General features: G+C 44.7%; 1 protein-coding gene across 15 annotated transcripts in view; it reads left to right on the top strand.

Annotated features, from left to right (window-relative positions):
• The window catches only part of rbfox1 (RNA binding fox-1 homolog 1), a 2,577,027-nt gene that overhangs the window by 1,443,297 nt on the left and 1,115,405 nt on the right, over positions 1 to 18,325 (top strand). Inside the window, exon 1 of one of the 15 annotated variants that reach the window (XM_039775125.1) lies at positions 16,332 to 16,355. The exons of the other annotated variants lie outside the window; for them this stretch is intronic. The gene's annotated coding sequence lies outside the window, so the exon portion shown is untranslated. Of the gene's footprint in view, positions 1 to 16,331; positions 16,356 to 18,325 lie in introns of those variants that run through there. 15 annotated transcript variants of the gene reach the window in all.

Here is an 18,325-nt window from a genome sequence, read left to right as displayed (position 1 = left end):
AATGAAGAAAGTCAAACTCGTGGTGCTAGCGCATACGCATCCCTTCTCTCCAATTCTCCTCCGTCGCTACTGACCTATGAATATGCCGGCTCCATCTGGCAGGCTTTCATCCTGCGGAAAGTTCCAGCTGTTCGGGGAGAAGCAGGCGCTCACCTGGGCGCAGTGAACCCGGCAGCGAGCGCTTCATGGAGGGACCACGCAGGCAGGCGAGCCCGCCGACACCGAAAGGCAGAACGTCGGACGTCAAGTGGCGCGAACGAGCGGCGCGAGAGACACTGAAGTCGTGGCGGGTTCACGGCGTGCGTCGTGCATGCGCGTCCCAGCTGGGAAGATCTGGACGACGTGCGCGCAAAGGCGAACTTTGGAAATGGCAAATTAAATTCATTGGGGAGAGAAAAGTCATTGGAATAATCTTTAGCGTTACAGGAAAAGGTAACATCCAAACGAATAATAATAATAATAATAATATTTTTTAAAAAAAAGCGCATCCATCCATCATCCCACCTGCGGTGACCGTTCGCTGGGAGTTCGCGCTCTTTCCGACGGTATTGGACACGAGGCAGGAGCAATCATGGACGGCGGGCGGACACTCCTTCTCGAGAGGTCAGTTTAAAGACGCTAATAAACCTAACCGGATTTTAGGATAAACAGCAGCACAAGAAATGCCCTTTAGGGGTGGGATTGATAAAATGGTTGTGGGACAGAATCTGAACCTGGGAGCCCGGAGCTTAGAGAAAGCATCGCTGAGCAGTAAGACGCCCACTTTCAAAAAACGTCTGTTTTTCCATTTTGTAAAGTTTGACTAAATTTGAGTAAAATTCACTTAATTTTAGTCCAAAAGTATTGCTGATTGAACTTTTTAAAACTGTAACCATGGCTGCCTCACAGATCCTCTGTCTTGGGAGTATCTGTCTGTGTGGTGTTTGCGTTTTTTCCTTGCACACTCCCCAAGTTACGCTTGTCAGTTTTACTGACAACTCTGAATTGGTCCATAGCGAGTGGGTCCTGTCCTGCCTTGTGCCCAGTGCTGCTGGGATGGGCATCAGTCCCCAAAACAACCCCTAAGTGGATCAGGCAGGTATGAAAAATGATGTCATTTTTTTGTTAGTCACCTGAGACTATTTTAATTGTAAGATTAACATCCCAAAGTACTGAGAGCTGCAAAAACACACTTGTCATGTCTTCTTTGTTTGTAAGGTATTGAGACAGAACAACAGATGTTCATGTATTCCATCAAAGGCTCATAGGCCTTATCCTAGAACCATTGGGAAAAAGGTGGGAAGTGAACCTGAATGAGAAGGTGGTCCACAAGCAGGCTATATATATACATTTCCAATTAACCTAACTCACTTGGGAAAGCAGAGTAGCTGATGAACATCCACACTGATGTTGTTTCAGCTGGGCAGTGAACCCTGCTTTGTAGAGCCATCAGGCAGAAGTGCTAACTGCTGCACCACCTTTCTGCTTTGTCACGTAGCATGCCCTAACCACTAGGAGGCTCCACCGCCAATAGTAATGACCATTCCAAATGGCTTCCAATGTCTCTCTTAGGAGCACTGGGATGACAGGAGACTTTGTTAGTGTCTCATATTAGAGGTTTAGTGCTGTAGCCACCATAAAGCTCCACCTCCTGTAGTAATGCAGTAGTGAGAGTCCTTAAAACTGTTGTGGCTCTGTCAGGGTCTCATAATAAATCAGAGGCAGAGACTGGACCAGCACCATTGTGTTGTAGAGCGAAGGGCCTTAACCACTAGAGGGCTCCACCGCCAGCAGTAAACACCTTTCAGAAAGACTTCATGCCAGGAGCAGAGACCCTGTCAGGGCTTCATACCAGAGTTTAGTGTCGTAGGCTGCACCCCCAGAAGTAAGCACTATTACTTAGTGAGAGCAGTGAGGTAGAGGCTGGACCAGCACCATTGTGTTGTACAGTGAAGGGCCATAGCCACTAGAGGGCTCCACTGTCAGCTACTGGCTATGACACTGAGCTCCAGTATGAGGTCCTGGTAGAGATTCTTCTTCTCCTCCAAGAGCTCCCATTGGAGCAGGGGTGGGCAATGTCGGTCCTGGAGGGCCATAGTGGCTGCAGGTTTTCATTCCAACCAATTTTCTTAATTAGAAGCCAATCCATGCCCGTCTGTGACCTTATTTCATTTTATTGCTTGAAAATCTACAATATTAAGTTCTTACATTGTAGATTTTTTCCTTTGCAAGAATATCATCCAAATGATTTGAAGCTTAAAACTGATCATTTTCAGTCTGTCAAATTTTCTCTGAAGTGTTTTATTAAAGCAGATAGTGCACGATAAATCCACACAGGTGTAAATGGAAACAAGTCAGATGGAGAATTGTTTTACATCTTTTTGCTAATAAGGAGCCATTAAAACAGGGAATGCAGCTGTTTAATAAGCAAGTAAAGGGGGAGGGGACTTAACAAGTTAGACCACTGAAATAAAACATCAAACTGTCACTTGAGCAATTAGTGCTAACCTCTCATTAAGAAATTGGGTTGGAACAAAAATCTGCAGCCACTGCGACCCACCAGGTCTCCTGCACCAGAAATATGAGAGACCTTTTTGTGCTTAAAGCTGGCAGCAGCGCCCTCTAGTGGCTAGGACAGGCACTGAACACCTGCAGAGTTCAACGCCTTAGCTACTAGAGGGCTCCATGACCAATTGGTAACACATTCCAAAAAGATTAATAAGATTTCTGCAGATGGCATTCTAACAAATGGAGTAGCAATGGCAGGGTCACATAATAAATCAGTGGTAGAAAAAGGAACAGTATCATTGTGCTGTAGTAAATACCTTTCCAAAAGTTTTACTGCCTCTGAGATGAGAACTCCAAAAGCAGAAGAGGCTTTATCAGGGGGACACAAAACCTTCTTTTGCAGAGTTGAGTGCCTTAGCCACTAGAGGGCTCCACGGCCTGTGATAAATGCCATTTCAAAAGCTTTCCAGGTCTCCAATTTCTCCAGTGGGACCTCTGGCATGTGAATCAAGTCACCATTGTGGTTTAGTGTTCAGAATATTAGCCACTAGAGGGCTCCACCAGCAGTGGTACACAACTTTCCAAAAGGCTTCCCGAATCGGCAGGAAAATTTCCAATGGAGTTTAGCTGCGGACCTCCAGAGCTTCACTCCATTGAGGAGGTGGTCTCTTTATGTTGTACTGGTGTAATAACGACTGGTTACACTGGAGTTAAGATTAGGGTTGGGGGTGGGGTGGCGGGTCATCTGACTCACGTCTAGTAAACCACCTGACAAAAACCTGCAGTCTAATTGGCTGTCCAGCAGAGCTACTGAATCGCGGTGCTGCGGAGGTCTGCAGCTGGGCCCACCTCGAGATTTCTGGCAGTGGAAGAGGCTCTTTCTGGGTTGCTTAGTGAGTCAGTGGTGAAAGTGGGTCCAAAGCATTGTGTTGTAGAGTTTGCCACTAGGGGGTAAATCATCCATCGATCTGTTTTCCTAAACCACTTATCCAGAGTGGGGGGTCACAAGGCAACTGGAGCCAATCCCGGCAATCATAGTGCATTAGGCAGGGCACCAGTAGGGTGGTAAATATCATCCTAAATTAGTCCATATTGGTCTGAAAGGGTCTGGGAAATGGATGATGGTGCCACTCATTTCTGCTTTATCTGGTAAGAGGGTCTTCTTGGCATGTGTCCAGGGGTCCGCCGTTAAACGCTGTTACAGAATTCAATCAGCCTTTTTCTCATTTTATTCTTTTTATTTTTCTCAGGCGAAGGCGGAACGGGGTCCTCCAACAACCCCTCCCCCGGTCTGTCTCTCGGTCCCTTTGCTTGCTCAGTTTTGTTCACTGGGGACCAACTGGAGAGCCCAGTGGGATAATGGAGGGTGCTTGTCGGCTGGCCCGCTTCTGTAAATGGCCGGCTTGTGCTCTGCCAACCTTCTTCCACTTTGACGGTTGTTATCTCCTGCTTTGATGCCCCCTCTGGATGAATCCTGCATGTTTTACCCAAGGCTTCATCTAATTATTCACGGTGTTTCTTTCCTTTCTCTATTTTGCTTAATTTAAATCAGGGTTGTGGAGGGGGCCACAGCCTATCCTGGCATCCCTGAGTGCAAGGCAGGGGAAAACCTAGAGGGTCTGGGGGGCACACTTACGCAGGGAACAATCTGCAATGGCCACTCAACTTAACCTGCTTGTGTTTGGGGATATGAGTAGAAAAAGCACACAGACACGGGGAGAACATGCCAACTCCACACAGACAACCATAGAGCCCAGAACAGGAGAGCCATGAAGCTGTTGCCGGACTGACCACTGCGCCACCCTTTAGATTCATTTTATTTAATTACGCCCCATACTGAAGATGTACCCATCATCCTTTGGGGTAAAGGCAGTACAGCTTTGCAGCAATCAGAAGGCAGGATGGCCTTCACAGTAGTCGACACATGAGTGGCCGCCAGAGCACAAAGCAAACTCCAGCACTCTTCAAATAAATCTGACTGACCGCGCACTCCGTGGGGGCTTTTAAAGGAAACCTGAAATATTTAATAAATCAAGGTAAACATAGCAGAGACAAAGGCCGCGTCTTCTCTCCAACTCCCTTTCACCCCCCGAGGCCTGATGCCCCTGCGCTCATCTTCTCGTTTTCGCCCTCCATTGTGCCGATCACATCAGCTGACGGTAATCCTGTTATGTGCGTCTTTTAAGTTTCATTGGCCCAGTATGAGTGAGTGAGTGGGTGGGCTCTGTGATGAACTGCCTTGATTCCAGCCTTGGTGGACCCCTCATGACCCTGACATGCATTAGGTGGGCTCTAGAATGTTACATTACATTATCCATATCCTTATCATATAAGCGTTTTTGCATCATACGTACCGCTCGCTCCATGACTCCCAAAAACAAGCGTCTCTTGTTTTTATGCTTTTAAAACTTTGGGCAAGGCTGCCAGGTTCTGGAGGGCACACGTTTAAAGCTGTTCAGCTCATTTTGTTGGATTCCTTGCTACATTTCACACCATGCCAGGCTCATTTTTAATAATTAACACTTTGGGCAGTAACAGCTGGCAAAAAGAAAACCTCATCTTGTTGCCCAGTCTCCTGGTTTGAAGGGTCAAAGTAGGTGCCAGTCTAGAGCGACCTTCCTCGTGTGTATCAGGTCTTGAGTTTTATGTTGAAGAGCCACACAGTTTAGTGGTCCTTCATGCCACCAAGTTGGAAAAACGGCGGGTCAGTGGCTCGGCTAATCCCTCTTCATAGCTGCAGAATTAGGGGCAAGACAGAAAGCAGCCCACCATACACACTTAAAAATGACAGTCCCTTAATGGCACTTTACGGGGTTGTGTGGTCCCTCGTCAAACCATTGCTTGTAAAAAGAAGCATTTCATACTGGGAAAAGTTCTCTACATATACAGTTGGCTCTTTGGGCTTTGAAAAGGTTCCTAATATGTGGGCACCGCAGAAATCTTTAATGTACAGTCGGCCACCTAGCAGGATACAAGCAGAGCAAGGAACCTGAATTTAGCCTGCGGTGTCCTTTAAATTTACACAAATTGGTTACCTTCAGTTAATGATGGTACCAAATAAATAAAGGCTCTTTCTAGAACTTTCACACGGATGGGTCTTTGGATGACCCAAAATGGGTTCCCTATGCCATTGCTCTAAAGAATCACTTTAAGAGTGTAGGATGCGCCTTATGCTGTGACAGTTAACATCACTTACCTGTCTTTGCAATTTGAGAAGAAAAATGGACAACAGGAGACAGGGGCATCTTAATAGCATTGTAACCCCTGGGGGCAAAGCAGTGGGCTGGGGCATCTGTTTGATTAGCGAAACAGAAACATACATAGGCATCAGGAACATGGTGTGACCCCTATCCACCTGGGGCCCCCGGCCAGTGCCCCTGCCTTAAGACAGCCCAGTATGTCCTATCTCCTTAACCCTTTATGAGTACATCTCACTAGTGTTTACCACAGGGATGTCTTGCCAGCATCATAGGCCCCTGGGCAAAGTAGTGGGCCGGGGCCCCTGTTTGGATAGCGAAACAGAAACATACATAGGCATCAGGAACATAGTGGGCTCCCTATGCTCCTGTGGCCCCTGGTCAATGCCCATATACTGTATTAACATGGCTCTGTTTGTTTGCCATAATCACTCCATTGCCACTATAATCACCCCAAGTTCGACAGGGCTGTCTTAACAGCATCATAGGCCCCTTAGGCAAAGTAGTGGGCTGGTACCCCTGTTTGGTAAGCAAAACAAGAAACATACAATACATAGGCATCAGGAACATGGTAGGCCCTCTATGCACCTGGGGCCCCCGGCCAGTGCCCATACCTTAAGACAGCCCAGTATGTCCTCTCTCCTTAACCCTTTATGAGTACATCTCACTAGTGTTTACCACAGGGCCATCTTGCCAGCATCATAGGTCCCCTGGCAAAGTAGTGGGCTGGTACCCCTGTTTGGAAAGCAAACCAGAAACATACATAGGCATCAGGAACATGGTAGGCCCTCTATGGGCCATCATTCCAGCATCATAGGTCCCCTGGCAAAGTAGTGTGCTGGGGCCCTTGTTTTAGATGGTTAGATATTGGGCTCCCTATGCTCCTGTGGCCCCTGGTCAGAGCCCATATATTAACATGGCTCTGTTTGTTTGCCATAATCACTCCCTTGCCACTATAATCACACCAAGTTTGGCAGGGCCATCCTGCCAGCGTCATAGGTCCCCTGGCAAAATAGTGTGCTGGGGCCCTTGTTTTAGATGGCAAACCAGAAACATACATAGGCATCAGGAACATGGCGGCCCCCCTATACTCCTGGGGCTCCCAGCCAGTGCTCATTGTGTCTTTACGTTAAGACGGACCTGACAGGTGTAAGGCCACATGGACAAAGGGTAGAACATGCAAACTCCACGCGGGCAGTGCCCAGGTCTCTGAGCTGTGAGGCAGCAGCACTAACAACTGTGCCACCGTGTCTCCCTGTACTAACGTGCTGCCTCCAATTCAAATTAATGACATATGGAGACCGAAATAAAAAAGAGTGGCACCAGCTGTGCTTTAACCGGTTTAGTGCCCATTTGAGGCTCATCCCCACTTAGCAGCGTTCAGGTAGGCCATGCGGTGTGAATATTCTTCATTTTAATAAAAAACACTTTCTTTTTTTTCCCTTTCATTTTTTTTAAGGCTGCCAGAGGGTACAGTCTGCGTATCTGGAGGCATGCAGTGCTTCTTAGCAGTGCGTTACTTCATTTAAGTTCAAATCCTAAAGTAGGCCAGCGGTGTGTGTGTGTGTGTTTTTGTGTGTGTGTGTGTTCATGTGCATGCATGCGGGGGATCGGCCTCTTTAAATAGACATCTGAAGTCGTAGGAAATTGGATCGCATAAACTGCATTAATCTTTTAGTCTGCCATCAGATGCCTCCTACTTATGGCTCCTAGATGGCTTTTATGGGGCTAATTTCAGCAGTTTATTGAATATATTATTTAGCGCATGATTTCTCTGAGACTGGGAGAAAAATACATAAATATAAATAAATAAATGTCATTCCAGGACAATTGTCATTTCTAGGTCTTTATGGTGGCAGTGCCCCGTGGGAATCTGAACACTGCAGAGCACAACACGATCTGGACTGATTGGGAAATGGGAAATAATGATAATAATAATGATACATGGTATTTATTTAGCACCTTTCCCATGCTGTAATATGATATGATGCCCCTTACAGGACTGCAGAGCAAAACGTGATCAAACCAAAAGCCTCTGGACTGATTGGAAGAAGGGAAATAATAATAATATATATTAGCTGTGCTACCCTTCTAAGATGGTTGAAATCTAAATTATCAATGTAGACCTTGGCATTAACATTTGTGGTGCATCACCTATTGGAAACTATTTTGCAATGCGTGTAGTAATAAAATGCATTGCACTTGTCATTCCAGCAGATGGTGCATTGCAAACATTTGTAGTAATCAAATACATTGCTACAAATACTTGTTATGCGTCATATGTTGGAATGATCAATGCAATGTATTTTATTACTGCAAATGCATGTTATGTGCCATCTGTTGAAATTACAGAATTAAATAGCACCTTGCCCCTGCTGTAATGTGATGCCTGCTACAGGACTGCAAAGCACAAGACGATCAAACCAAAAGCCTCTGGACTGATTTGGAAATAATAATAAAAATAATAGTAATAATCCATCCATCCATTTTCCAACCCGCTGAATCGGAACACAGGGTCACGGGGGTCTGCTGGAGCCAATCCCAGCCAACACAGGGCACAAGGCAGGAACCAATCCCAGCCAGGGCGCCAACCCACAGCAGGACACGCACAAACACACCCACACACCAAGCACACGCTAGGGCCAATTTAGAATCGCCAATCCACCTAACCTGCATGTCTTTGGACCATGGGAGGAAACCGGAGTGCCCGGAGGAAACCCACGCAGACACAGGGAGAACATGCAAACTCCAATAGTAATAATAACCATAATAATAATAATAATACATGATATTTATTTAGCACCTTTCCCATGCTGTGATGTGATGCCCCCTATAGAACTGCAGAGCACAACACAATCAAATCAAAAGCCTCTGGATTGATTAGATAATAATAATAATAATAATAATAATAATAATGCATGATATTTGTATAGTATGTTTTCCAATGATGTGATGCGATGCCCCCTACAGGATAAGAAGATGTCAGGGTGGATCTCTAGTGTTCCCGCGCCGGCATGCCACCTGGGTGGATGGATGGTATAGGCTTTAAACAATAGGGCTGTGGGTTCGATCACCCTGGCTGCCTGTGCAGCCCTGAGTAAGTCACTCACACAGCCTTGTGCTCCAGACTGAAAAACAAAAATGAAGGAAAAATTGTGCCGTGTTTGAATTTAATCCTATAAGTCATTTTGGATAAAGGTGTCAGCCAAATATAGAGAAGAATAATAATAATAAAATAATGGGAAGGAGGGCAAAGGCATCCAAAAAATGCAAGTAGAGTAGGCCCTTGATGGCCGTGGCCTGCACTGCGTGATCTCAAGCAGGTCACTTTTCAGTGCTCCAGCTCCCGTGACGGACATATGGAGGTCAGGGCCCAACGTGCTGTTGATTTGATTGCTACTTTTCAAATAAGACCATCAGCTAAATACCTAAAGGTAAAATAAAATGGACACAATGTTGGATAAACATAAAAGAAAGGAAGTACTAAGTCATAAAATGGTGACAAAGACAGGCTCCACAAATGTCATTAGGCCATCAACTGCCTTCAAGCATCCTAAAGCAGTTCATCACAGTCGTCTGAGTAAAGCCTTGTTGTTGAGGAAGACTGTGACTCGCTTCTTAATGTCGCATCTGTAGTTCTAAACTTGAGGTCTTTATCCCTCCAGAGCAGGTCCTTATAATATTCTTACAGCGTATCAAGTTCATCAAACGGAGAGTAGGCTGTTCCACTTCTTCTGATGCACTAACTTGGATTATCAGTGACAGGCCTTGGAGCCATTGGGTGTTTTGGGGTCTTTTCAAACTATGAAACGTCCTCGTCCAGGTAACCCCACCGAGGCTGATCAGGCTTTTGTCCAAGCGTCACTCCACACTCATGTTCTCCTCTCTTCAACCAAAGCCATTTGGAGGCTCTTTTTGCAGCCTCCATGTTGCTCTTCGTGGCTCTTGCCCTGCTTCCCTGGGTGGATCCCTATACAAGTATTGTCCTATAAACCCTCTGGAATTCCCAGTTTTGACCAGCTCTCAACCAGCTCCTAGTATTTCATTTTCTTGTTCTCCTAAGTGTCCTCTGTCCTCTCCTCTTAAGCAAAAGTAAGCCCCACCAGGATGAGCTGTTCTATGGCCACAGAAGGGAGTGTGATATCTGATTGCGGGGTTGTCAGGGTGACGAGAGGTGGCATCTTCAGTGTCCTCTCCATGTTGTCAGCCATCACCCAGTCCTCATCTGCTCCCCTCTCTTTGACCAAGCCAACCACCTTGCAGGAAGAGCCAACATTCCTGCCGGCACTGATTGCTTCTGGGCACCAGTTTACGACGTGCTCCAGAATTGCCTTACTCGGACAGAGGGAACAGGATGGTGAATCCACTCTTTCCACCATTAAAAAAACAAGTTTGATGGACCTTGAAGGACACCATGGACTCCATGGACCCATATTATGATCCCATTGGGGATGGGGTGGTTTCTACACCACTAAATATCCTCCCGGAAGATCATCGCCTGGCATAGTGGCAGAGTGACTAAGGCAGGGGTGTCCAGCTCTGGTCCTGGTGGGCCACAGTGGCTGAAGGTTTTCATTTTAACCATCTTCTTAATTAGTGAGACATTTTCCTTGCTGATTAACGTGTTTTGCCTTCGTTTAAACTGACATGACTAAGACCCCTTAGTTCAGGGGTGTCGAGCCTTGGGCCTGGAGGGCCGCCATGGCTGCAGGTTTTCATTCTAACTCTATTCCTAATCAGTGACCAGTTTTCGTTGCTAATTAACTCCTTTTCCATTCATTTTAATAGCCCTGTTTTTAAGAATTCAGTCCTTTTAATTGATTCCTTTCTTCATTAAATTGCAGCCAAACAGAAATGAGAATTGAAACGAGTCGACAGATGAGCAGATAAACTGGGATTTCAAACTCCAACCAGTTTCATTCCTACCAGTCTCTTAATGAGAAGCCAGTTCTTGCTGATAATTAAAGCCGTTATTGAATATCATGACTTGTGGCTGCTCTCGTTCCGCCACAGCAGACTGTTGATTTTCTGTTTTTTTCCTAAGACCACCGTCAAGATGTTTTGGTGACCTGAGCAGACCAGTGTGACTGAGACCTTCACCTTTCTTTATTATTTATTATTATGTTTTGTGTCTTATTATTGTTTGGCTGCTCATTAAGGAAAAAGAAACAACTAAAGCACCGGTGTCCAACTCCGGTGCTGGAGGGCAGCAGTGGCGCAGGTTTTCATTCTAACCATCTCCTTCATTAGTGAACAGTTTTCACCGCTGATTAACGTGTTTTTCCTTAGTTTAAACTGATGTGACTCTGACCCCTTAGTTCACGGGTGTCGAGCTCCGGTGCTGGAGGGCTGCAGTTGCTGCATGTTTTCATTCTAACCATCTTCTCCATTAGTGACCAGTTTTTGCTGCTAATTAACTTCTCTTGCTTTAGTTTTAATTAACTTGACTCAGGCCCTATTAGTTGTTTCTTTTTCCTTAATTAGCAGCCAAACAATAACGAGACCCAAAACAAGCCACCACACAACCAGCTCACCTGTGCCCATCACACAATATGTGAAAATAAGGAAAGGTGAAGGTCTCAGTAAGGTTGGTCTCTCAGCTCACTAAAACATCTTGATGGTGTTCTTCGAAAAAAGCAGAAAATCAACAGTTTTGTGGCAGAATGAGAGAACCAACAAGATATGGAATTAAATAACGGGTTTGATTAACAGGAAGAATCGGCTTCTTATTAAGAGATCGGTTGGAGTTTGAAATCCCAGTTTAGCTGATCATCTGTTGGCATCGTTTCACATCTCATTTCTGTTTGACTGCCATTTAATGAAGAAACAAGTCAATTCAGAGGACTGAATCCTTAAAAACAGGGATATTAAAATGAATGGAAAAGGAGTTAATTAGCAGTGAAAACTGCTCACTGATTAGGAAAAGGGTCAGAATGAAAACCTGCAGTGACTGCGCCCCACCAGGCCCAGAGTTTGACACCCCTGAACTTAGGGGTCTGAGTCATGTCAATTAAAACAAAGGCAAAGCACATTAATCAGTGGTGCAAATGTCTCACTAATTAAGAAGATGCTTAGAATGAAAACCTGCAGCCACTGCGGTCCACCAGGACTGGAGCTGGACAACCGTGAACTAAGGGATTGGGCTGCACTCCCACACCTAATCAAATGGCCTCTCCTGCCGCAGCTCATGTTGTACTCAGGATTTGTAAGCCACTTTGGAAAATTGAAATGAATACATGAAAAAAAAATGCAATGGCTTAGTAGTCAGCATAAGACCCCCAAACTGACTGCCGGCCTGCTCACCCACTTGCTCTTTTTGTATAAGCCTGGTTGGTGACTGTTATATAGCACCTTGAGGTAGTGGTGTCTGTATCAGACACTCACCAATCGCACTAGAGCATCTTTAATTTAGCTTTGTCCCCTTTGATTTTGTTAGACATTCACAGGCAGCTCTGACAGGACTGAAGTGTTAATCTGTTTGTTATTTTATCTCATTTATTTATTTGTTTATTTATTTTTTAAACCGACCTGTCCACTGGAGAGCCATTGAACCAAACAGATGCAATTTAACGAGCCCCTGCCATGAATCTGTGAACATGGCCCAAATTAATATTCCTTCGCTTGAAGTAGCTCTTTGTGTGTGCCCAACATGAAAGTCCTCGTTATGTCGCCTTCCTCCTCCTGATCCTGATCTTCGGCGTTTACAGGAAAACAGGCTGTGATGGCTCACAATGGGCCTGATGTTATTCTCAATTTAAAAGCAAATAGCATTGCCATATCAAAAGCACTTTTACATAAGCAGCACTTGGCTCACACTAGGGTAGAGGATATTGGTAGTCCCCTTTAGCGTTAATGTTTGCCCCCACAAAAGCAAATCAAAAACTTTTTCCAACAATAAAAAATATTGTTTTGTGTAATAGAAACAGGTGAATTGTACCAAAGCGTCAACATAAACAGAGCAGGACACATCTGTCTGGAGTCCATTACTTTACTGGTGCCCATTTAATATGTGCCCTTCTGGGGGCTTGGTGGCAGGACTGGCACTCCAGCCACCATTTAAAAAAAAAAACCTGTTCCAGTGTGGTGCTGAGGTGTCACCCGCTGCCCTTGAGTCCCAATCCAGGTGGTTTGTTGTATGGTGGGTCTATGGTGGGCTATCAGCACACGCTCCCAACCTCTCTGTCTCTTCCTGTGATATGTTCTTAAAACACGTGCAAAACACAGCCTGTTGCCCCCCGGACAGTAGATGCATTTCTTTGTGCATCTATTCTACAATATATATATATTTTTTCTGTTACTTAACCATGTGTGTCATGAGCTAGGAATCCCAAAGTGTGTAACACCAAACAAAATGGCCACTAGAGGGTGAAATCCCATTTTAAACCCCACAGCTAGACACAAAACGTGCCTTGCAGAATCTTTATAATTTAAGAGTTTTATTCACAAAAAAATAAACTCTTCTGAAAAGATGCAAAATGGAATTGCCTAAAATAATAACACAAATACAAAGTCTCAAAACAAGAATCTGGAGCCAATCTGGGATTACAAGTGAGACTGCCAAAGTCTGCAGTGGGACAACCGACCAGGCATGCATGACAGTGGAGCTGATAGAAGTCAGAGGGTGGGCATACCAAACATTGACCCCATTGTATGTTTTTTTTTTTTTTCTCATTTTACCGCACTTTGTAAGAAGTTTATTGATTAATACAAATTTGGACTTGATCATCAGTAGACTTTGCACCCTGGGAACCAAGTTAATCGAACTATTCTGTGTAACATTTCAGTATTATTTACCGCTCTGATCTTTTTGATCATAATAAAATAGGTCATTATTGTAGCAATTAACGAGAAGAATGCATCATTAATTGCAGAATTACGGTATTTGAGGGCTCCCCTAGAGTGCACGATTTGGCTCGAACACTAATCGGCGCATCATCATCTCATAACAGACTTCAGTTTCGAGTTTGGTATTTTTCTGTCTCGGGGACCCCAAAACGTGGAGAGCGAGCGAGAGAGAGAGAGAGAGAGCGAGAGAGAGAGGTTGGGAGCATGCGCTCATTACAGCGCGTTGCTGCACCCACCACACGACGAACCATCCGGATTGAGACCCAAGTGCTGCCGTGCAACGGGTGACACCTCAGCACCACACTGAACAGTATCAGTTTTTTTTTATAGTGGCTGGAGATCCGTCGAAAACCTGAGATCGAAATATTTGACTAATCTAAAGTTTAACCCTGCATGGGTAGGGTTACCAGACGTCCAGGAACACGTCCTACTTTTCGGCGTTGTGTCCTCCGTCCGGCAGGCTTTGCGTAAAATGGTGCAAATGTCCGGCTTTAGTCAATTACTGACATGCGCGTGTTATTGGCTGAAATCGCACGCTGTCATCTCCGTTTTATCGAAAACCAAACTCGGCTACGTGCCTACTTCCACTAAGCCATTTTGTGTTATCCGCACTCGTCACACGGCTATGCAGCAGTCTTTTATTTAAAAATGTCATCCCGCAGTAACACTAACAAGAGGAGATGCAAATTCTCAGACCACATAAAAACGAAGTGTGCGTGCTTAGGTGAAGGACGCACTGAAAACGAAGCAAAGTGTTTGGTTTGTGATTCTTACGTGTCCGTTACATTCAAGGGTACCACCGATTTAGAACGACGCGTTACCAACGAAAAACATTGAAACACGGCAAAGACGTCTGCTTTGTCTGCAAAAGTCACGTTATTTTGTCAGCCGAAACATTCGCAGAATCTTTGAAGACACGTGCTGGAGTTCCATGCAAATGTTGCCGAAAAGTCGCCTCGTCATTAAAAATATGAAACTGCGTCGTTACTATAACTTTAAATTTTATGCCTCCTTTTGTTACCTTGGTTTTAAAGTTTTCATTGTAACACACTGTGTTTCGTGAATAGAACGGGACGCGTTTTCCATTGCCCTCCTTTATAACCCACGGTGCCCTCCTTTGGGTTCACAGGTGTCTGTTAGCCCTATGCAGAGGGCACCAGTTTATCACTGGGCACCCTCATGCCTTGCCAGTTAATTTAAACGCAAGGTAAAATTACGTCAGATACAGAAGAGTTCCAATTTCATAAAATTAGTACAAAACATGGAGTATGGGAGCAGGCTGAGTAGGAGGGAAAGGGCACAGCGACTCCAACGTGGAGGTAAAGCCCACAGTCTGGTGACCAGGGTGCGATTCAAATTCAATGTGCAGGATCTGTGAATCGTTGTGCCACCCAATTCATGGCACATGGATGAAATATTTTGACACTAATGAAAGAATTAAAGGTCAAATGAAAGACCTAGGTAGCATAAATTGATAATTCTACAGCGCTGCTCTGCCAACAAGTGTGTCCAAAGTTAATGCTTTTATACTGAACCACATGGGGGCGGGGCCTCTGAATCGGCCTCCTGGGGGAGGTTCTTGGTTTAGAGAGAGAGAGAGAGAGGGGTTAGGAGCTGGCATTGACACAGTGCATTGTCGCACCCACCACATGACAAACCAACTCAGGATCCCAGATTAGGACCTGAGTGCAGCCATGCAACGGGTGACACCTCAGCACCACACTAGTTCAGATGGAGTGGAACATTGTGAGGTTTTTTTTTACAGTAGATGGCGTGCCAATTCTGTCACCAACGCCCAGGTTTTTCCTTTCAGGTTGGAGGGCCTACATGCAGGGCTTGATGCAGAATAACGTCATAATCAGGACGGAGCAATTGCAGGTTAAGGGTCTTGCTCAAGGGCCCAATGAAGTAGAGTCACTTTTGGCATTGATGAGATTCGAACTGGCAACCTTCCGATTCGGCTTAAGTGTTAATGGTTGGTGACTTTACCATATAGCCCCATCCCAGCAACCACTGGTCAACTGAAACGATTTGGTGAAATTTGTATGAGTGGTCACCGGGTAATAATGCCAAGATTTTGGTTTAAATATTTTGCCTTTGGTTCTCAAGGGTAGGTAACTACAGCACATGCAAGTCCTTACATTTGTTTTTATTAACTCTCAAAAGTCAGGGTGTCACCTATAAGTAGAAATGGAATTGATCTCAATATTGAAGTAGCACGTTCAATTGTATATTGTCATGTTTTCTTCATATTGGGACATGCATGTCTCCCACAGGCTGGTGACAGTAGTTGCAGTCCTAGACACTCGTCACATAGTTTTATACATATTTTATTCACATGGTAATCGGGTTTGATTGTAGCATATTCCGTTTTAAGAGCCATTGTGGCTTAGTGGTCAGTGCAACTGGCTCTCCCCTCCAGTTATCTGGGTTCAATGCCCTGCCAGTATGTGAAGTGTTCCTATCTTTTTGTGCTCATCCTTTCTTCTCAAATATTCCAAGGTTCATTAACTCTATGTGGAGTTTGGCGCTGATCTGTGATGCACGAGTGTCTATTTTAGGGTGAGTTCCTGCCTTATGCCCGGCTCTGCAAAGGAAAAATTCATACAGTACCCGAATAAATTGATTTTTTTCCGTCAGGTTGGACAGCCTGTATATTAAATTGAATAGCAGCCGAGTTCTTAGTTGTAGGCGTGAAAACGGAGCGAATTTATTGGAAAAAAATAAAGAAAAACAGCAAATAACGAGATCCTGCATGGCTGGCCGCGGTGATCAAGCGCCCTTTGAAGTCGGCAGCCTGGGAAATCTGCGCTGACAAGGGACGAGGTGAGCGGAGTGAGGATTAAGCCTGTGACGAGTCGCATTTCATACATGTTTTATGCATGATATCTGTGTGGCTAATGAGCGGAGTGGCAGCCGAATTAACGGAGGGCTTTCGTTTTCAACGTAATGGGCAGTGGGCGACGCTTTTGTCTGAACAGAGTTTTCATTCAGAGCCCTGACAATTAGAGCACAGCGCTGACGTGGACTGGGACTTTTATCACTGCTATTCGGTAGCATCCAATCAGTTTTTTTTTTTTGGCCTTTTTTATACATCCCCTTAGAGATTGTAAATAAATCTTATCAAAAAGAGAAGCGAAATCTTCGTTCATTTTCTAATCCCATTTCTAAACCCATGAGGAGCATCGGTCACAACCTGTCAGGGCGCCTATCTGAAGTGAGGCGCGACGCATTTCCGCACTGCCTCCTAACGGACTGCCTAAATAATAATTAGAATAATAATAAATGTTATTTGTTTAGCGCCTTTCCAGAGCTCAAAGAATGTGAAAAATTAGTAACTCGCAAAAACGGAGAGGCAGTACAGAGTTTTCGGTTAGCGTGCCGCGCACGGTGGTTTCCCAAAAACCCGAGCAGGATTCCCAGTTATTTAAAAGGCAGCTGGGCGGCATGCTTTAGAAGTTGCCAACCTCTCCCTAAACGTCCACGCTTTATTTCCGTGCACGAACGCGGCAGGCCTTTCACACATTAAGCATTCTATGTCGGATTCATAGACTTGAAGGTCATTTTACAGATGTTGTTAATGGACGCTCGCACTGCATTTATAAAGCGCTGCTCGGGGTTCTGTAGCACTTGAGTGATTTCTGTGTTGATTACTGCCCTGCAAGTTTGCGGGACGTGACGTGCGTGTAAGACAGCGTGTCCCGCAGCCCTGCTGTGGTCTGGTTGGTGTATGTTTTACCTTATATGGGGGAATTATTATTATTATTATTATTATTTATTATTATTATTATTATTATTATTATTATTATTATTATTGCTTGTCGTGCCATCCCTCAGTGTTTTTGTTTCATGTATGTTTTGCCATACATGAGGGAATTATGATGATGATGATGTTGTATCAGTACTAGTAGTTTTTATCAGTCCCCCTCTTTTCAAACCCTTATTTACAATGTCCCATGACCCCACGTCATTACACGCAAGTTTAAACCTACCCGGGGCTGAGTAGCCGGGCGTCGCACGGGTTGGGGGGTTTGGGAGCGGGAGCCGTTGTCACTTGTCCCGGTATCTAAGTTTATGAGGTATTGCAGGGAGTGCCGTTACAATGTTATTTTGAGCCCAAGGCCAAGCTCAATAGTGCGCCAACCGACTGTTCGACCCCAATTCCCGACCCCCCGGCATATCCTCCTACTCTCTTTATGGTCTGTGCCATAGGCGCATGCCTAATTCGCCTTAATGGTGGCTCCGGTGCTGATTGCAGGGCGCTCTTAAAGATCAGGGGCTGGATGGAAGAGTTCAATGGATGCTTCCCTCGACGCCACTGATGTCGACCCTGCTCAGGATATATGGGCTTGGAAAAGAAAGAAAGAAAGAAAGAAAATACGAGTTGATAAATCTTTGGACTTGAAATGCTAAATAAATAAAGTAGCATTTTGCGTTTGGTTTAATGTTATGAAACGCACGTTGATGAAATTCTTTTAGTAAAAATGTTGTTTAAATGGCCAAAATACTCAAAAACAAATGTTTCAGGTCAACAAAACAATCAAAGCAACAGTTGTGGATCTAGCTTATTGAGTTAGCTCAATCTCTGTTAAAATTAAAGAAATCCAATTCACTTCAATGAGTAAGATGAATTTGCTTTTCTTTACATTTAAAAGTATTTTTAACTAACTTTCAAGTACTGTTGTAATTCGCTGTATAAACGAACCTTTTTAAATTGGCTAAAAATAAGTTGCTCCAAAGTACTCTGTTTTCAGTGTGTAATGGTATTTTTAGCCGTATCCATTTTCTAAGGGCAG

This window comes from Polypterus senegalus, chromosome 13 (assembly GCF_016835505.1).
Source record: "Polypterus senegalus isolate Bchr_013 chromosome 13, ASM1683550v1, whole genome shotgun sequence".
Lineage (NCBI taxonomy): Eukaryota > Metazoa > Chordata > Cladistia > Polypteriformes > Polypteridae > Polypterus > Polypterus senegalus.
The sequence above is the reverse complement of the archived record's forward strand: the minus strand, read 5'-3'. Positions and strand labels throughout refer to the sequence as shown.